This window comes from Onychomys torridus, chromosome 9 (assembly GCF_903995425.1).
Source record: "Onychomys torridus chromosome 9, mOncTor1.1, whole genome shotgun sequence".
NCBI classification, from domain to species: Eukaryota; Metazoa; Chordata; class Mammalia; order Rodentia; family Cricetidae; genus Onychomys; species Onychomys torridus.
This window is the reverse complement of record NC_050451.1, coordinates 53996165-54017891: the sequence shown is the minus strand read 5'-3', so window position 1 is coordinate 54017891 and position 21727 is coordinate 53996165.

Genomic DNA, 21727 nt, shown 5'->3' with positions numbered 1-21727 from the left:
TGCCCCTTGTAGCTGTGACCTCTTTAATCTTTCAACATCTCAGGTTGATCCCACAGGGAAGTTCCTATGCCTTCCCACTGCTCTTGCCTACAGCAGAAGGTCTGTCAGCTGATTGCAGTATGACATCCCAGAGGGAGAGCCTTAGAGCACTTGCTGGGTGTTGATCCTGAGAGAGTAATGGGTGACTGAGCCAGGTGACCCATTTAGTCAACAGCCATAGCCCTTATAACTCACTTAAGTGTGCTTAGAAGATACCAGAAGGAAACCACCTTGCCTGAGTATCCTAGCTTCAAGACCATCCTCTCCTCTGGGTTTGGGTTAGAGCTGTGTCCTATACCAATGCCACAGTGTGGTCCCCACTAGTTAGATGACCTAACCTTTGAGTCATCAAGTATGTCTACACTTTGCGTTATCCAGGGAAATTCATGGGTATTCCTGAGGACTCTAAGTTAATGCTGTCTATTATAAATGAAGTTGAATCCATACTCTAACATCTTAAACTCATTAATGAGTCAAGGATCATTTAAATGCTTCTGAAGTGGAGAAGAGAAATAGGGGGGGGGCATGAGGTTTAAGTGGGGGAGGAGAATGTGAAGGTAAGGAAGAGGAGAGATGATTACCACTAAAGATGTTTTGAAAAGGCTATATGGAAACCTACTATTGTATAAACTTCCTCTGTGTGTGTGTGTGTGTGTGTGTGTGTGTGTGTGTGTGTGTGTGTGGTGTGTGTGTGTGTGTGTGTGTGTGTGTGTGAAGCTATATGAGGTACCCTACATGAGAGACAATGCTCCTCTCAGAAGCCATGGAGAGCCAAATATAAAGCCCAGTGCTCCAGTGACAGGTGTAGGGGGTCTGAGAGATCCCCAAAACAGGGCAGACTATTGCCTAGCCTCTTGGTTTCCCCCTAGAACCTGATGGTAAGAGTCTACTGCTGAAGTACTTCCTACTTTGATTACAGGACTGAAACCAAGCTACTACTAATCTGGAAGCTTCCTACCTGCTGGCTAATCTTCATAGTACCAGAAGGAACAACACAGGCTGCGGAGAGGAGAAAAATCACTGGTAATCTTATCCTGCTATGAACTCTTTGACCTGCATTAATGACCTCCCTGGGAAGACAGACCAATGGAGGCCACAGTGGCATGATGTTATGGGAATAACCAAGTCATTTCTGATTGGCTTTTAATCCCACAGCACAGGAGGAAACTCATTCCTGGTACCGTGAATTTGGCAAAGAAGTCATGGCTGGGAAGCTCAGAGACTTGAAGGGTGAACCTGCGACTACAATTTTAATAAATGGACTCTCTATCATGAGCTTCAAGTCCCCTTTATGAAGTCTTCTGTCACCAGAGGTCTTATTTTTATCCTTGATATCTCCTGAGAAGCGATTTTTGATTCCCATGTTTAACATCTGCAAAATGCTTCTGCGGAATTCACCCAGTGATCTACTCTTGGGATCTGGGTGGGTCACCATGCTCAGCTTCAGCAGAGAGGAAAACAGCCATGTGTGATCACAATCCCTGCAGCATTTTGAAAAGGGGATGATGTCATCGACTGTTTGAACAGGTGGAGGGGGAGAGGTCTTGATCCTATGAAGAATCACAGAGTTTCGGAGAAATGGATGTCAGTCACCAAGAGGAACATACACAGTAGCAAAAAGTAACTGATGTTTGCACTTCAGCCAAGAGAGTGATAAGAGGGTTGGCAGTTTGTCCCAGAATGTTCAAGTACCATGTACAAGCTGTTGATGGAGAAGACAAGAAAAAAGCAATAAACGAAACACCAGGATTACATGTTATTATAGCATTCCAAAGAAATGCATTCTGCTCACAGAACTGTGGGTAAGTTTATTAGACTAGACCTTCAAGACGACAGCGAGCGTTTTATCAATGAGGCCACAGGGGAAGGACGGGAAAAGGAGGAGATCGGAATCAGGATGGTGAGTTATAAATAAAGACACAGAAGCAGCAAAATTGGAACTGACTTTCTGAAGGATTAGATGTAAGGGATCAGAGTGAGAAGGAGGGCACAATACTTGCTAAGGAATTTCTGTCTGGCGTGGGGACACAGAAGGGATGGGGATGGTTCTTCATCCTGAGCAGAAGTCTCCAGGAGCACCGAGGGGGCACCAGAGACACAGAAAGGAAACTCTTTACAACTGAATTCACAGTGTTAGGGATCCCCAGGCTACAACAGTGTCCCTGGAGTGTCAATACCAGCCAGTCTCTTCCCTGCCATCAGCCACTCCCCAGCCTCCCTTTCTTCCCAGGCTCAAGGACTTTGTGTCGTTCCTGCTTCAGTTCTTCAGGTTCCAGACAGACAAAGAGGAAGTTCATCTGATTACTAACCACTGTTCCATTCCATCAATCCCCTTTTCCATGTGGGCTGTCTTGCCAACCATGTCCTGGTCGACAACACAGATAAGCCCTGGCTGGATACTGGCCCTGGTGTCTCCTTGTCTTAATCTGTCCTGTTCCTCTGCAGCCTTTCAGGGACCCTCACATTCCTCAAAATGCCCCACTATGATTTGAAGTAGGTCCAGGTTTAACTTTTGTTCCCTGACTGGTGGCCCTCTATCAGAAGGCCATGGAACCTTGAAGTAGGGCCTATCTGGCAGAAGGGTGGGCTTTTTAAAGGTTATGGACTGGGGACTGGAGAGATGGCTCTGCAGCTAAGAGCTTGTTGACACTACTCACCTTTGTGGGCACCAGCACTAATGTACACATACCCCCACACAGATACACACACATACACATAACTATGAATAAAAGTGGATCTTGAAGGTTGTTGACGGCCTTCTGGTCTACTACCCTGCTAACAGTTTCATCTACTGTGTACTCAGCAACTTTACCAATTGCTGGGATGGACTGCAATTCCCTGAAACGTCGAGCTGAAAGCGATCTCTCCTCCATTACATCATCTGTGTCAGGTATTTTGTTGGTGCAATGCTAAAGTAATTAACAGGCCTACCTTGAAACTCGCCTCTGGGAACAGCACATTGGGGGTTGCCGCCACTCTAGCACACAGATGATACGCATGACCTAGATGTAAGCTCCCAGTTTGGACTCCCTAGACCCCTTCTCACTGCTGAAAGCTAACAGCCTTAGCGTTGGTCCTGCTTCCCCAGAAGCTTTCTTCTAGCTGGTATGTTCACAGCTCTGTCAGTCATTTGCCCTGCAAATGGTGGAAAATGAAACTGCCTACTAAAGCAGAGACTTCCACCTCCCCAAGTCTCTGACTCCATCTTCCTACCCATCCTCCAAGCAGCTAGCAGAATGATCGGAGATGCAGCCTGGCTGCCCGGAAGCGCCAGAGTAACCCGCTATCCTTGATAGCCACAGACTGCCAGAAACAGTGAAGGCCTAGATTTCACCAGCAATGCAGAGCAAGATAAATCCTGCCGATAAGTGAAGCCTTGAAACTCCTCCGTGGCAGCCCCTGTTAATGACCTTGGGACCAGGAGATAAGAGGAATCAAAGCTACAGATAACCTCTTAGTTTAATGATTTTTTTTAAGAAGACTTTGCACATCAAATCTGCCACTCCAAGCTGGCAAGACACAAAGCAGGCCAGCAAAGGGTTTTCAAGAAGAAAGTAAAACTCAAAGGATAGGAAAGACACAATAGATTCTTGGCAAATGCTTAGGATGGCCCTAGGCAGTTATTAGCCATAGTTCTGTACATATTTGCTCCCATTAGTGGTGCGGCTCAACTGACATCCCATCACTCCCCAGACAGGCTCTGTTCTTTAGCCACTTAACAGTCATCATACATTTTTCTTCAGTTCCCTTTAAAACATTATCCCCTAGGGGGTATTCTAGTTTACTTTGAGCACACTATAACAAATACTCCCAGCCAAGAACTAAAATGGCAGAGAGAAGAGTCTGCCCAGCCTGAGTGACTCGAGACACAATGGTGGGGTGGGGTGGGGTGGGGAGCCAGGCTGGCTCCAGCTCTGACTCCACCCCCTCACACTTTGAGATGAGCACAGAGAGTTCCAAGTTCTCACACCCACTCAATATGCCAGACTGGGTTCCTTAAGTCTCAGACCACACCTAATGTAAATGATATTCTCTTCCTGTTTTCCATGTGCTTCTGGAGCAGCCCGAGTAGTTGGAAGCTGTGGCTTCTCCACCAGAAGGGTTTATATTCATCTGTGGGCAGCGTGGCTGACTTTGGCTGCCAGTGATGAGCTGTTTTGTGTTCTGTCTGAACAAGAGGAGTCTGTGCTACTAAGGCCACATCTTTCCCACACACCCCGCAGTCACAGGCAGTGAAGCATGGGTACAAGGTGAATCGTTTCTTCCCCTGCAAGGGCTACCGAGATCCCTCTGGCCCATCTCCTAGGGAGCAGCTTCCTATCTCCTTAGCCCATGATGCAACCCACCATGGAAGGAGGCTTGGATGCCTAGGACAGCAGGACATCTTCTCACAGTCTTCTACCCATTTGCCCACAGCTGTACACAGTCCCCAGACAATGAGCTGAGTTCCAGAAGTCACTAAGCGATTGCCTGTGAGAACACTGGGAAGCAATGGTCTTCTCTATCCTAAGGCGTAGTGAACATGTATGTGTGTGTGTGTGTGTGTGTGTGTGTGTGTGTGTGTGTGTGTAGTAAGACAGAAAGACAGAGCACCTGTGTAGCATTTGCAAGTCCTGGGTCTCATTCCCAGCCCAGCAAACATACATACAAACTAGAGAGGGAAAAAGTTTGAACATTAAGAACCTGGTATACTGGAAAGTTAGAAAATATTTGGGTTCCAGGCAAGTCTGGCTACCAGTGGGGAGGATGTCCATAGGTTGAGAGTGCCTGTAACAGTCTTAACTGGTTCCTGTCACCCTCGGGTCAAGATTAACAGCATTGCCTTTTGCCATGGCTGTCTGTCTGTCTATCACCCTCCATCTTAACATACATTAAGAGTGAGATGGTGGCTCTTGGTGATGAGTGGAAGGCACACTGTCTTGGGCCAGCCTGGAGTTTGACTGACCTCTGGGCCAGCCACCAGCTTGGGGCCTGTGGATGATGTTCTGGGACTTTTATTGCTTCAACTGAAAGATGGAAGTGATAAAACATACCCAGCCCCTCATGTGTATTGTTGAGAATACCAATTAAAATAATGGAAAAGCATTCACTGGCTCCCCTTGGTTCAGGATGCCTCCCAAGGGTGTAGGAAGGTAAGCCTGTATCCTCAGGCACCTGGGAATGAATGGCCCTGACCACAGCCTCTGCAGGCAGGCCACCAAGAGCACGCAGGTTCTCTTTATGGCCAATTATAACTGTCATCTCTACCCACATCTTAACGTGAGAAATTCATTTTGCAGGCTCTGCCTGCCACCTCTTGGGATAATGGTTCTGGAAGCATCCTCCTACGAAAGTCCTTCCAGGATCTGCAAAACAAATGTGTGTCCTCTTGATCCCCTGCGCTTACCAGTTCCACACAATGACCAACCGCATTGGTGCTTCCACTTCAGCTTTGCAGCCTATCCTGCAACTAATGGCAAACCGGCATGGTCCTAAACCATCAAGCCCTGCTCAGTCAGTGCTAACGTCCAGTGATATAGTTTAACCAAGTCGTTTATGTATGAATATGGAGCAGGTTTTACCCAGCATTGAAGACAGAATGTGGGTTTTAATTTGTGTTGTTGAATGCAAGGCCTATTGATGAAATTATTAAGGCCACTCCATGTAGTCAAAAGGGAGGTTTATTGTGTGGGGTAACTTACAAGTGAAGGGATAGGTAATAGGGTCTGGGAAAGGTGTAGCACAGTCGGGCAGTGTTTTCTGGAGAACTCTGCATGGTCCACCTCCAGCATCCAGGATCCAGAAACCAAGAGAGCCGGAGCATCCGTCTCTCAGTCTTCAGGGTCCTCTCTCAGCCCTGCCTTGTAGGCGTGACAGTTACTGAAGTCTCAATGGGGGTTGGAACTTCCAGATCAAAGCTGGAAGGGCCACCCACTACAAAGGCCCACTGAAGTACTTTTAAATAAATTTGTTCCGCTCTGACTGAATGTTGAAGTTATTGCACCTGATTTCTGTTACACATTCTAAACTAACTTTTCACCCATCGGAATAAGTGTCATAATTATAGCAGAAAGAGGCCAGAAAACGTCTGCATAAATCAATGCACCATGCAACCCCTGCTTAAGACCCTTCAGGGATGCTGTAGGGTACCTGCACAGTAGAGTTTATGGCATTGGATTGACATGTGACCCTTAATCAGACCCCAGACCTGATGCCCCCACTCTCTACAAAGCACCAGTTATGAGGACTCTGAGTCACCTGCTCACTCCCATCCAAGCATGCCATGTTGCATGTCCCTGCTGCACACATTTGCCAGCCCTGCCTGCCACAACTGTGTGCTCATCTGTCCACTCACTCTGGCAAGTCTCCCAGTTGTGTCTCTCTTTGAGTTCTAACTCTTCATAAGGAGTGGTATTTATGAGGGTTTTTTTTTTTTGTGGGAGATCTTCCAAAGAAAACAATATTTGCACACATTTTCATTGAATCAAACTTTCATCTTGCAATGACCCTACCATTCCACTGAAACCCATTTCATCCAAGGACAATAGATCTAAGAAATAATAGGCTCACACTGGTCCCTCTTCTCCTATGTCTTGAAACATCTTACTACTTGGTATTCCTGGAGATTATCATCTTTTACTGTTACAGCTGTGCCAGATGTGGCAAAAGTAACTTTTTAATGGAAGAATGATGGCATCACTTGGAAAGATGGCAACATGAGGAGGGAGAACATACCTTGCGTTTTTCCAAGAGTGTGTTGTGTGCGTGTGCGTGCGTGCGTGTGCGTGCGTGCGTGCGTGCGTGTGTGTGTGTGTGTGTGTGTGTGTGTGTTTATGTATGTGAAGGTGCACATTTGCACACATGAGAAGGCCAGAGGACAACGTCAGGTGTCTTCCCTCAGGTGACATCTACTTTATTTTCTTTTGAGACAGAGTTCTCACTGGCCCAGAATTCACCTCACAGGCTAAGTACAATGGCCAGTGAGCACCAGGGATCTGCCCATCTGTATCTCTCCAGTGCTGAGATCAAATTCAGGTCCTCACGTTTGCCCTGTAAAACTTTAGCAACTGAGCTACCTCCCCAGCTCACCCTCCTGCTTTCCCATTGCCAATAGAATGACGTCATCTTTCATGGAGGTGTGAAAGAAGGCAGGAGATACTATCTTTGTGGTCTACTTTTAGCCTTCATGGAACACAATTAACAATTCAGAATTTTTCATTTTCTACCTTGAAAGGCCAAAGAAAGAAAGAAAGAAAGAAAATGGACAGAGAAAGGCTTCTCAAATTATTAGATGAGCCAGAAGATAAGAGGAACGGCACTCTCCATTCTAATTATGGTGGTAAAATGTACTTTATAAGTGAAACCTCAGGCGATGATTCTCAGGTGACTCTACCCTGAGTGAATTTCTCAAGCAAAAGAATTAGTGCATGAATAATACATATTTGTGGAGAAGGAGAGAATATAGGATATTTTGTCCTGCTAGACAACAGGAAGGGCTTCATCATGCTATAATTTGGGACAATAACATGGACCATCTCATCTTGCTGAAAGTCCACGTGACCATTTTACTTTGTATGCTTTTTTCACATGGAAGTTCACTTGATGTGAAGAAGCCTGGGACACTTGAATTCCTACCAACATTTCTAATGGGTTTGTGTGCAATACCCTGTGTTCTCAGTTCTGTATAATAGTCATAGAATGACTTGAAATATAAAAAGGAGGAAATTATCCAGTGGTCTCTGATGATAGAATGAATAGCGGTTCTCTGAGGGTTGAAGTCCTGGTATAGTGCCATCTACCTTCTGGAACTTTCTGTTGCTGTTCCGGTCCACCTAGAACTTCTATTGTTCCAAGAACCTCCAACAAAACAAAGACTTCAGGTGAGCTATGTTCTCTCTCCATCTCCTGTGCTCTCGCTCTCTCTCTTTCTCCCTGGCTCTTAGTCTAGCTCCCTCACCGTGTGTGTGTGTGTGTGTGTGTGTGTGTGTGTGTGTGTGTGTGTGTGTGTGTGTGTTGTACATGCAGAAGCCAGGGGAGGATATTGGGTTTCCTGCTCTCTTTTTCTCTAGCTTATTCCCTTGAGACAGGGTCTCAGACTGGCAGCTCCTGGACTGTCTCTATCCCACTCTGGGGTCAAAGGGCCATATGGAACCATGCCTGTGTCATGGGTTATGGAGATTTGAACTCAAGTCCTTATGCTTACAGAGTAAATGCTCTTACCCACTGAGCCATCTTCCCAGCCTTTAACATCTTGGTTTCTTAATCTAAGCCAAATCATAAGGCTCTTTAGGGTAAAGATACTCATTCAACAAACATTTAGGGCTGTGACCATCCATAGAGACACAATGGTGGGAAAATTAAATATCATCTCCACCCTTGAACCTCTTTCAAAAAAAAAAACAAAACTCAGCCTCAGTGTGGTAGACTTATTTCTACACTCTGACTTCCTACTTCCCCTCTGCAAGATCTTGGAAATTTTCTTCAACTCTCTGGCCTGTGTTCTCTTCTCTGATCAGCGGGGGGTCCTGCTTGATTTTTTGGAGGATGTGTACTGGTTTGCAAGGTCTGCCATTACAGAACACTACAGACTTGGGGAGTGAAACAGCAGACCTTTGCTCTCACAGCTACAGAGTCTGAAAGTTCAAGATCAAGGGGCCAGCAGAGTGCAGCATCCCTCTTCCGGCCTCGAGGACTCTTGGTGTATCCTCATGGCCTTTGCACAGTGTGTGTCCCTTCCTCTTTGTATAAACACACCAGCTGCATTGCATGCACTAGGGCACACCTCCATGAATTTTTGTTTTTTCAATTTGCCTTAGTCACAATTTAAAATAACCATTTCCAATTATAGCCATATCAGGAGCTAAGACTTCAGTGTGCATGAATTGACACATGGACGGGGGAGGGGAGGTTAAACTCAGTGCACAATAGAGCATATATATTACATATTTACATATATTAATGTATATTACATTCATTATACCTTATATAATGTTCTTAGTGCACCACAGATGCTCAATCTGAAAGTATCTAATTATCACTTGTATTGATGTCCAAACCAACATTCCTTTTGCAAAATTCTTTGCACAAATGGAAAGAACAAAACGTATTCCATTGCCATGCTTGTGAGACCTCCCATTCTCCAAGCTAACTGCAGCCATTTCTTCACTTAACGTCTTTTCCTCTTGCCCCTCACTCACAAATGAGATCATAAAGTTCTGAAACAATGTGAAGTTGGTTTTTCATTCATTGGCTAGATCAGCAAATTTATCATTATTGGCTCATGGTCAGTGCTTGCCAACTATATCTTTGAATTCCTTATACAGCAGTGAACACATAGTAGGTACTTATAGATGTCTGGTGATGGACTCAGGAAAACAGGTTGTTTTTACACCCAGACGTGGAAGGAATTGAAGAGAAATTGCCAGATTTGGGGTCTGGCATGTTGCATTTAAATAATAACTCAGCTGCTTAACTGGCTATGAACAGGTTATTCAGTCTGAAACCCCTTTCTCTATCCTTGTAGACAAATATCAGCACCTGTTGAGCACAGCTGTTCTGAAGCCCCTGTCTTTGAAATCCACTATTCTGGCATGCAGTAGGAGGTCAGTTTTGGCCAAATGTGTAAGATTTATCCAAATCTCTTGGGAGGTGAGGGCCAAAAGAAATAACTTTGTGCTGTGTTTTGACTGGATTCAAATGAACAGTAGATGCGAACTTGAAATAGGAAGATGAGGTGTTCTAAAGAGTGATATGATAAAGGATTGGACCAGACACTTTGTCCTTGTCTTGGTGTCCTGGGGTACTAAACCCTGCACATTTTTCTAGCATCCACGGAGCACACACACATAAACACACACAAGCAGGAACATCTATTCTGTGAGGCCCTTTTCCTCAGCCATCCTTTACCACATTCTTTGGAATAATGGGAGTGATGGGGGAATAGATTCCTGGTGAATCATTCGGGTCCTCTCTTGCAGTTGCCCTCTGATCTGTGGCACTAAAGGTCATGGTAATTCTGGGATATCTTGTGCCAGAAAAACACAACGTTCCATCTAAGACTAATAGAGTAAGTCTGAGGCACAGGAGTAACTGTAAAATTTGGGGCAATTTGAACATCAAAAATTAATATTTACTACGTGTGTATGATCCATCAAGGATCTAGGGGTGGGGTTCATTGCTGGAAATCAAACCCAGGGCTTCATGCACTCTTCCACTGAACTACATTCTTAGACTGTTGTTGTAAGATCTATACATCTCAGGCCCCATAAAAGTCTGGAGATCTGGCCAGGCATTGGTGGCGCATGCCTTTAATCCCAGCACTCGGGAGGCAGAGCCAGGCGGATCTCCATGAGTTCGAGGCCAGCCTGGGCTATCAAGTGAGTTCCAGGAAAGGTGCAAAGCCACACAGAGAAACTCTGACTCGGAAAAACAAAACAAAAGTCTGGAGATCATAGCTTGCCTCTAATATGCACAACAATGTATCAAATAAATAAAAACAAACCAACGAATAAATGTACTCATAGAGAGAGAGAAAGAAAGAAGAAATGGGGCTGGAGAGATGGCTCAGAGGTTAAGAGCATTGGCTGCTCTTCCAGAGGTCCTGAGTTCGATTCCCAGCAACCACATGGTGGCTCACAACCATCTGTAATGAGATCTGGCGCCCTCTTCTAGTGTGCAGGCATACATGCAAGCAGAATACTGTGTACATAATAAATAAATAAGTATTTTTTAAAAAAGAAAGAAGAAACGAAAACCAGAAGAGAAACCATTAAGAAACAAGAAAGGAACCAGAAAAATTATCATTTTGCAAATCCCAAGAAAAACCTCTGATTCAGATGAAGATCCTCTACCTTTTTTTTTTTTTTTAATGCTGAATAAAATGTTATATAATAAGAGATGGCTCTGCAGTTAAGACCACATACTCTTCAGATCCCAACACCCATGTCGGGTGGTTCACAACTGCCTGTAACTCCAGCTCCCAAAGGATCTGAAGCCTTCTTCTAGAAAAAGAACACTTTGAAAGTTATACAGAAACAAAAGATGCTCGAGATCTCCAGGCTATATTCTCACGGTCTCTAAATGACTAGAAAGACCTTGCGCTCCGTCACACTGGCCAGTCAGCTGCTCCCTCCACTAAAGAATCCTAATAGTGGTTGTTTACTGCACAACGATGTAAGAAACACACAGTGTCACCCACACAATTGTTTTTGCAAGGGAAGAGTTTAATATGAATCGAATCAAAATGGGGAAGCACCAGTAAAATGGGTTTTTTTAATTCTTATTTTATAAGTGTGTGTAGTTTGAGCTTCTTCTCACAACAAGTAGGTATTAGTGATGAGCGTTCAATAAGACAGCTGAGCAGAGAACTTCAGAAGGTCCCTGTCAAGCCCCAAGTCAGACATGATGACTGCTCTCGATTTTGATGATTTAAGAAGTGGCCCCATAGCCAGGCGGTGGTGGCGCACGCCTTTAATCCCAGCACTCGGGAGGCAGAGCCAGGCGGATCTCTGTGAGTTCGAGGCCAGTCTGGTCTACAGAGTGAGTTTCAGGAAAGGCACAAAGCTACACAGAGAAACCCTGTCTCGAAAAACAAACACAACAACAAAAGTGGCCCCAAAACACAATCTATAACAATTGGATCCTGGATTTTCTTTTAAGTTTTGAAAGAAATATTGGAGACTCTTGGGAAGCTTTGCCTATATATCGGATCTTAGATGACGTTGAATTGTGATTGATGAGGGTGTGAGGTTGAGAAATAAAGTGTGTTAATCTTAGTTGGTACCTGACAAGGAAATCCCACAAGAAATGTGAAAACGCATAACTCAACCATCAAATGGTTCCACTAGCAGTGAGTGGAGGGCGAGGGGAAGTTGGGAGCTGCTGTGATCACGTAACATTGTATATGGGAATGGATTGTCAAAGGATAATTTTAAAATATTAATAATGATAATAATTATGCAGTGACCATGGGGCTTAAAGATGTATACTTTTTTTTTAAAGTTTAAATTGATACTACCGATAGCAATCGACAGCCTCTGAGGAATCCAAATGATATGTTTTAATTTTCATTTTATAATTGTGTATGCTTTGAAGTTCTTCTCACAATACATATGTATTGGTTGTATAGTTGGAGACAGGGGGACATTCTTACTTGGGAAGAAAATACCATTTTCTGTTCCGTGAGTGATCTTTCCAGCTGAGGATGCTCCTGGGGCAGTTGTTCTGTGGTGGAATGCTTATTCACTCAGCAAGCATTTCAGCACAAGGGAACATCATATTGCTTGCAAAGACTAGCTGTATTTTTTAAGTCCTTGCTTCCCCTTGGCATGTTCCAATTTTACTGCATAAGTATCACGTGAAACAAAATTATGCAAAAAGAGACCACCACACATGCTTGTATGCGCATCTCCTACCAGTCCACATCTGCAAATCCTTCTCCAGTCCTTTTCTGAATCTATGGCTCATTAATTTAAAACCATCTGGATACTGCTCACATTGGGATGTGTCCTGCTTTATGTCCCTACAAACTGCTCAGAGGGACAAGCTTTGACCAGCTCAGAGGGGTCCAGAATGTCATCAAATGGCTGGTGTCTCAGTTTGTGTGCACAGCCCTGGACACAGTGCCTGGCACCCAGAAGCCTTGTTGCATATGTATTGATGAGCAAATAAAAATACACAGAATTATGCTGGCAGAGGAGGCTTGCTTGTAGCCTTGTTGAAAGTATACACAGGCAAGAAGCTACGGAATACAAATCAGAATGCTCCCATGCCACCCCTGAGCCCCACACAGAGCCCTCTAGTGCCTTTTGTCTCCAGGCAGCAGGGAATTCAAGCAGAAAATTCACTATTAATGGTTCCATAAAACATTCAGGTCCCAGATGCAGCCCCATGGAGGCCGTGTGACAGCCTAGAATACAGATGTGTTTCCTCAGTGGGGAGCCTGTTCTCAGTCAGTCCTCTGTGTGTTATGGTAGAAGTCTGGCTTCCCAGGGCCGGGCCTGGGGGACTCTGGCCTCTTTAGTGGGCAATGGCTATGAAGAGATGGAACCAAGGGACTCTGGAAAAGTTCTTGTCCTGGAGCAGGTGCTGGGCTGTATGACATTCAACACAAGAGATTAATCACCTTCCTTCCCTTTGATAAACAACCCTGTCGTCTCACCGGCCCATTTGGCTGTGTGTGGATCTTTGGTGGTGTGCTTGTGTGTTTCCACAAGTAAATTCTAAAGATGTCAGCTTGTATGCATGAGCGGTAAATGCCTTGGAATAACGTGCCCACGTGCCCATGTGTGCAAGTCTATCTAAAGCCTGCAGGGTCCCACAGTGAGAAGAGACCATGGAGGGCTAAGAAGGCTGCTATCAGATGCTTAAACCATTGACTTTCATTGAAACAGGAAAAAAAACATTGACTTCAAAAGCTGTTGTTTTATATTACAAAGGACTGAAACTACTTTGTCTCTTCTTCCCCAAAAATTGTTTTTTGTATTTTCCTCTTCAGAACCAGGAAATAGCTTGGGGAAGATAGTCATCTCACATAAGAACACAATTTTGTGAAATGGCACCATCCCAGCTTTCAGCCAGCCACGGTCTGATGTGAGGCAGGGGGAAGGAGGATGAGGATTCTTCCCCACTGAAGCACGGTGGGTGCTGTCACACCTCTGGTGGGGGTTAAGGGTAAATTGGAGAGCAGAGATTGCCTGATGTAGAAATAGGAAATGTCAAGAGATTCGGAGATGTTTTTTCACGGCAAACTGTTTTCAGGAGGCATAGCTAGCTTTCCTTGTAGTCGGTGACTGTTAGTTGTAGAGAAAGTCTAAAACTGCAGGCAGCCCCTCAGAGCCAGCCACAAACACAGGAACACTTCCCCACTCTCTCCTGCTCTTTCCAGACAGTAAGTATTGTGTGCCTAGCTGAATGCTCTAATATGTAGAGCGAATACTTACCATGTTTCCTATGGCCCAGGAGAAGCCTGAGCTCCCGAGGCCACCCCTCCAGGCGTCTGCTGCCTTATTAACACTCTGTGGAGTCCACACCTGTCTGCTCAGGTCTCACTTGCCCTTTCAGACCCTATTCACTTCTTCCGCATCCATGATCCCTACAAGAAGGGATCCAAGTCGTTCCAGGACTCAAGTATCTTTGCAGACACTTTCACTGCCTCACATTCCTCTGTTACTTCTAGGCCACCGTCCAAGCCAGACCATGAGCTCTATACCGCATTTTACTGAGGCCCCCCACCCCCATCTATTGACTTTTTCTGTATCAAGAAATATTTGGTGGGGCTGAGGGTATAGCTCAGTTGGGAGAGCACTTGCCTAGCACCTGTGAAGCCATATTCAGAATCCCCGACACCACACAAACCAGGTGTGGTGGTGCAGGCTCATGATCCCAGCACTCAAGGAAAAATGGGAAGGTGGGAAATTCAAGACCACCCTTCATTACATAATAGGTCCTAGGAGAGAATGGGATACTAGAAGATCTGACAAATGACAATAAAGGTAAATTAATGCACTAGATAATATCTGGAAACAAGAATGAAGGAAAGTGACATATATATAAAAGATTTATTTATTTATTATGCATACAGAAGTGGGTGCCAAATCTCATTACTGATGGTTGTGAGCCACCATGTGGGTGCTGGGAATTGAACTCAGGACCTCTGGAAGAGCAGTCGGTGCTCTTAACCTCTGAGCCACCTGTCCAGCCCCTATATTTTTTTAATAGCATATGGGGCTGGAGCAATTGTTGAGTGGTTAAGAGCACTTACTGCTCTTGCAAAGAACCTAGGTTCCATGCCCAGCACCCACATGGCAGGTCACAGCTGTCCATAACTGCAATTCCAGGGGACCTGATACCCTCTTCTGGCTGCTGCAGGTATAAGGCTCATACACAGTGCACATACACATACTCAGGCAAAATACTCAAACACATAAAATAAATCTTTTTTTAAACCTACTATAAACTTAGGCTGTGAGGATGCAACTGTGGAGCAGAAAATTCGGACAGGGGCTCATGGGGGGGGCGGGGGGTATGACATCATTGTGAACATCAACACTGAGAGCGTCCTGAAGGCACAGGGAAATTTGTAAAGAAGAGACTTGGGATGCCGGGAGAATGCAAAAGTGGGTGCCGTATAAAACTTTCTACTAGCAAAGGAACAGGAGGAAGTAAGGCTCCTGTGAACAAGGGGAACATGTGGATATTTCTGGAAATATATAAAACACAAGGATATCAGAAACTCCTCCCTGCCTTCCAACCAACGACATTCCACAGTTTTCCCGGGACCATGCTCAGGCTCTCACATGGCCAGATGCCATCTTACTCTAAACACCACCAATTCTAATGCTCTTATGGTCTTAGCAGTCAAGGTTCAGTGTAGGGAGTGAGGCTGGAAACCGAGCTTAGTACTGCAAAGTTCAGGGTACAGCTCTTGTAGTGACAAGATCACTAATCCAGAGCCACAAGAACTATATGAAGGGCTCCAGGTGCACTCTGATAGAGGCAACCAGGGGACCATTGACATTGTCATCTTAGGGCCAGCAGCCCCCAGCTCCTGTGGACAGCAGTGTGGGAGGCGTGGCAGGGCAAGCAATAGGAACATCACTCTGATCTCCATTCAGCCTGTGTCCCACAGTGAACTTCCATTTCCTCCAGTGACCATATCACCATTCTCTGGTGGGCACAGTTTCATTTTTCCCCATTACAGGATGAACTATATACTACCCCTCCTCCAAATTCCTGCATTGATCTAGCCCCAGTATTCAGAATATCTTCGAAGTCAAGACCTTTGGAGATGTAGTTAAGAGCAAATGCAATCTTTAAAATGGACCTTAGGACCATATAGCTGGGGTTGTTGAGAGGAGATTAAGACAGACAAAAAGGGCAACCATGTGAAGAGTCAGGGAGAAGAAGGTGCCCAGTCAACTCCAGAGGCTCTAGAGCAAACCAACCTGACCTCTAGAACAGTAGGATACTAAATGCCTATGGTGGAAGCCACTCAGGCAGCAGGCCTCTGCTCCAGCAGCCCAAACAAACAACTACAGCCCCTGATCCTGAGCCTTGGCTGCGTTGAAGGCAAGCTGACACTTTTCAGCCCACTGAGAACCTGTGATTTATCTTTAGCGTCTTAACATTTGGTTCAGAGATGATAAACATGGTGCCATTTCTCTCCTGAACCTCTGTTTCATCTCCATCCTGAACTACAATCAGAGCCAATTGTGGGCCTTGTAACTCTCGACATCTGAGCCACGGCAGCACAGCTGTGTGGATCGGCATTTATTAGTGTAGTTGTTGTAGCCCAGGTGAGCCTCTCGGGGTAGGATCCCTTCTGCTCTCCCAGCACCGAGCACTGCTCCCACTCCCATGGTCAATTCCACACTTTCAAAGGCAATCACTGGCTCTTTGCATGAAAGTTCTACTCACTTAAAGTCTAGCGTTTATGTCCTCTATCCCAGTTAAAAATGTCACCAAAGGAGGTGGGGATAAAGGAGAATTAATTCACCTGACACTATTGGTAGGAGTATAAATTAGTAAAGCCCTTACAGAGCACAGTATTGAGTTTCCTCAACAACAACAACAACAACAAAAAAAAAAAAAAAATGAGAAACAGAATGAACATATGACCCAGCTATCCATTACCAGACATACATCCAATGACACTAGAATCAGTATGTCAAAGAGATAAGGAGACTTCCACATTCAGTGTTCGCTATTCACAGTAGCTAAGATATGGGATATACGGAAATGTCAGTGGACCCATGAAGATGTTTCTTAAAGTGATCTAACTCTAGAAGAAAGCAATGGAATCCTATTGTATGCAGCATCGTGTACAGGACCGCAGGGCATTGTGTTAAGTGAAACAAGCTAAGCACCGGAAAAACAAGCACCAAATGCTCTGCTTCACATTAAAAGGAGCTTTAAGTGTTGAACCTAAGGACTGTCAGAGGCTCGGGGGATGAAAGCATCGGCAATGCAGACCTAACCACCCAAGCCTGATCCCTGATTCCATGATGGAAGAAGAGAGCCAGCTCCCGAAAGTAGTCCTATGAGCTCCACACGTACACACGTACTACTAATAAATAACGAAGAAACACTTTTTAGAAAACTGCTATGTGGAACTTAGCCTGCTGCGGTGGTGCATGCCCACACTCCTTGATACTTGGCCAACTGATGCAGGAAGGTCACTTAAGCCTAAGAGTTTGCGACCAGCCTCAGCAACATAGCAAGACCCCATCTCCACAGCAGAAATAACACCCCAGTAGTAGAAAGCAGAATAGAGATTACCCGAGTGAGGAAGGAAGTGGAGGGGACACGGAAGTTGGTTAAGAGTTACAAAAACACTGATAAGAGGACTACGTTCTAGTGTCCTGTGACACCATTGGCAATGATGTAGTATGTGATCTAAAATAGCTGGAGCAGAGGACTGGGGTGTCCACCACAGAGTAACGATAAGTGTTTGAAGTAGCAAAGATGACAGCATCGTTCCACATCATAGACATGAATCATGATCACATGATGCTGTGATGAAGTTGCTAACTACCCATGAATCTCAACCACTCAGAATTATTTTTTTTTTTTTTTTTTTTTTTTTGGTGTTTTGAGACAGGGTTTCTCTGTGTAGTTTTGGAGCCTGTCCTGGATCTCACTCTGTAAGCCCAGGCTGGCCTCAAACTCACAGAGATCCACCTGGCTCTGCCTCCCAAGTGCTGGGATTAAAGGAGTGTACCACCGCCACCTGGCAGCAGAAATCTTAAATTTGGACAATTCTTATACATTAATTTAAAAAAAATAAAAACATTTGGGGCTAGAGATGTGGTTCAGTAGTTCAGCACCTTCCCTGCATGTGCAAGGCCTTGGGTCCCATCCTTAGCACCTGCCTTAATAAACAAAAACAAACAAGCAAATGAATGAATCCAATGGGGGGAACCTATTTCTTAGACATCTCTGGCATTCACCTTGCCCTCAATACTTCAAAAGCCCATCCTTATTTTGACACAGATTTGTGGAGAGATGTGTCTATTTTTAATGTCCTCTTATGTTATAACTTGAAAGAGTCTTAAAATGTGAAGCCGGGTTGCCCTCTTTGGAAAAACAGTAACAGCTTTTCCAGCCGGGACCCTGCTGCTGTGGTTACTAAGGAGACCAATTGGCTGGAGGCGCCTTAATCCATCAATAACTCCCAGACAGCCATATACCTGGGAGGAAGGTGCTTTTGGCCTTCAGAGGAGGAAACAGCTGGGTGGGTGGAGGTTAGTGGAGTCATCCATAAGAATTAGCAAGGTTCTGAGCTCTTGCTCCCCCAGCGGATCCTCTCTAGGGTGAGTCCGGTGCCTGTTCTAGAAGTTTTCTCCATCTGCCCCAAGACATACCTGTGGGGACCGCTGGAGTCCGCTCCCTAGTTACACCTCCTACAGCCCTCGGCTTCTCCTGTAAGAGGAAAATCAGCTGCAGAAGCAGGAGAGATGGGGTGAGGTGACCTCCCTCACCAAGTGCCTTGGTTACTTTCTCATTTATACTGCTATAAACAGCTGGCAGAACCGTCTTAAGGGGAGATGGGCTGGCTCTTCACAGGGTAGCAGTCCATCATGGTGAAGTCCATGTCAGCAGCAGCAGTAGGTGGTGAGCATTCCTCACAAAGATGGTCAAGAACCAGCCCCACCTCACAAAATCTCCACAGCTTTCCAAATAGCAGGGGACTGAATATTCAAATAGCCTATGGGGGGACATTTCAGACTCAAAACTAGAATATGAATGTGTGTGCGTGTGTGCACGGATGTGTGTAGAACAAAGGACAACCACGGCATCCATCCTCAGTTGCCCACCACCTTGTTTTTGAGACATAGTCTCTCATTGGCCTGGTATTAGTGCTTGCCAAGTAGGCCAAGCTGACTGGCTGACCAGCCCCAGGATCTACCTGACTCTACTCCCCAAGGCTGGGATTATAAGTGTATGCCACTATGGCTGGCTTTTTTTTTTTTTTTAATATTGGTTCTGGGGTGTCAAATCTAAGTCATCACGCTCACAAGGTAAGCACTTTACTCAGTTATTCTCCCAGGACGTCTGTTCAGTCAGGAAAACCAAGGACAGCTTGTGTCTCTCTAACTAGTCACTGTGTTTGTGCAAGAGGAAAGACAAGGACCTCACAGCGTGACGAGTCTGTCACCAGGAACACAGGAGAAAGCCGAGGTGGAGTGACAAACGCATACTCTGCTCTCTGAGGGGCGTGTTCCCTCCCCAGGCTCACTCTCTCCCTCTGCTCTGTCTTAGAAATAGCCTGATGTGACGCGCATCTCCATTGACTCCCAGGGAACCTCCAGGCACTGGCTCCGCCTCTCCCTTGTGATAAACTAAAAAGAAAGTGTTCAGAGGTGGTGACTCTCCACTCTCGCTTTTTCTTTCCTTGGCTGTGGGGTAGGAAAGTGTTCAACTCTCTCAACATCCTTTTTGTTTGGTTTGGTTTAGCTTGGTTTTCTGAGGCAGAGTTTCTCTGTATAGCCTCTGGCTGTCTTGGAACTCCCTCTGTAGACCAGGCTGGCCTCGAACTCAGAGCTCCACCTGCTTCTGCTTCTGCTGGGATTAAAGGCGTGCGCCACCACCGACCAGCATCTCTTAGCATTCTAAGAATGAATGGCAGGTATGTTATTCAAGACTCTCCCCTGGGTATAGCATGAAATCCAAATCAATGGCGTAAACAACAGTGTTGGCTGGCTCTTAACGGCTGTCCTCTTTGTGTCTGTGACTGGAGTGTCTAGCCTCCCCGGCCCTGGACAGCCAAGACATAAGGCAAATCCATGGAATGCCAGCTCCTCAGTGAGGCCGCCCTTATCTGGTTGGTTTTGCTTACAATGGCATTTCAGTCTGGCTGTGAGATGGTGTGAGCTGGGGCCTGTGGAGGGTACTGTAAAGAAAGAATTCAGCAGGAGAACTGAGACAGTCTCTGAACGACTGGCAGCTGGGTGCTGATGAGTGAGAGCGCCACGCTGAGACCGGAAGACCTTCCCTGCTGAGCCAAGCCTGAATCCCTAGAGACAAGCACGGGTTCTGTTGTGTGAAGCCTCTGTCTTTGGCATTAAACGGAACAGCAACGTATAACTGAACTCTGGATGACATTGGAAATGAAGGTTTGAGGGGTTTTTTTTCCCTTAAAAAAAAAAAAAAAAACAAAACAGCAGTCTGATGGTTGGAAGTCTAGGATCATTACGGCAGGTTCATGGCCATGGGGAACCCAGAACCTTCTGTATTTATGTTGAACCACCTTTAGCCTATGAATTTTGTGATGGATAGACAATATTGATTGTCAACTTAATGGGATTTGGAGTCACCATAGAAACAAACCTCTGGGTATATCTGTGAGTGTTTCTCAACTAGATGAACTGAGGCAAAAAGACCCAGCCCAAGTGTGGGTAACGACATTCCTTTGGCTGGGATCCCAGACTGAGCAAAAAGGAGAAATTGAGATGAGTACCAGCATGCATTGCTCCCTGCTTGCTGACTATGGCTGCAATATGACCAGCTGCATCAGACTCCATCCTGTTGCTTCCCACATGGAAGACTGTACCCTCAAATTGTGAGCCAAAATATACCCTTCCCCCTTAGGTTGTTTTTGTTGGATATTTGTTTCCCAGCAACAAGAAAAGTAGCCATACAGCTTTTAACTTCCAAGTTGCCTCAAGATCCAGGATAGCTGCTAAAGCTCCAGCAATTGTATGTGTCTTCCAGGAAAGGAGGAACAGGGGAGAGAGAAAAAGCCTCCACTCACTGGCTGAGTGGACACCTTAAAAAGAACTTCCTCAAAATTCCACCTAAAAACCAGTGGTTTGACTTTCACCTGCTACCTCAGCTGCACCAAAAGCCAGGAAAGTACAGGGTTTTAGCCTAGCAGGCTGTCACTCTGAATAAAATCAAAGCCCCTGCTCAATAAGGAATAACAAGGAGATGGGAAAATAGTGGGCAGGCAGCCAGCAACATCTGCCACAGCACATATGAGATGAGGCTGCATACCCAGGACCCCAAGGTACAGCATGATGCAAAACTGTCTCCCCCCTGCCCATGCCCTATGTCATACGGAGGGCATGCTGATTTCCCAAAGAAATTGTACTGGCTGCTTGGACCCGTGGCGAGCAAATGGACTTCAGAGACCTCAGTGCTGAGTGGGCATGCTGGTTCCCTGGACCTTTTCACTGGGAACATGCATGAGTGGGAATTTTATTCTCAGGACTTGTCTTAACCTGGGCAAGTGATGGCTGTTTGCTCTTGGTTGAGATATAATTTCAATCGGACAAAATTCAGCCCTTCTAAAGCACGTTTCCATCACACTTAGAAGAAACTCTGTGCCCATGTATGGTCAGGGCAGGCGCTTCCCTCAACCCTTGTCTGCCAAGCCCCTAGTCCACCAAGAGCTAGACTTGCCACTTGAGTGGGTGCAAAAGTCTTGCATCCTGGAATATTTTAAATCTTCTTAGGAAAATGATGAACGGGGTCTCGGTGCAGTCCTCCCTGAGCAAGGAGAGGGAGTCCACGGGGTTAGGGTAGACTGAGCTGCCTGTGAGTCACCTGTCTGCAGGCTGCTCCTGCCCGAGCTAAGAGAAAAACTGGGCCTCTGCAACAAGGGCTAGGGTGTCTTCAGCAGAAGCTTGGAAAGCCCCTGGATGCTGATGTAAGACTTCAGGTCGTACCCATTAGAGTGAAAAGTCAATGAGATGGGAGAGAACAGGAC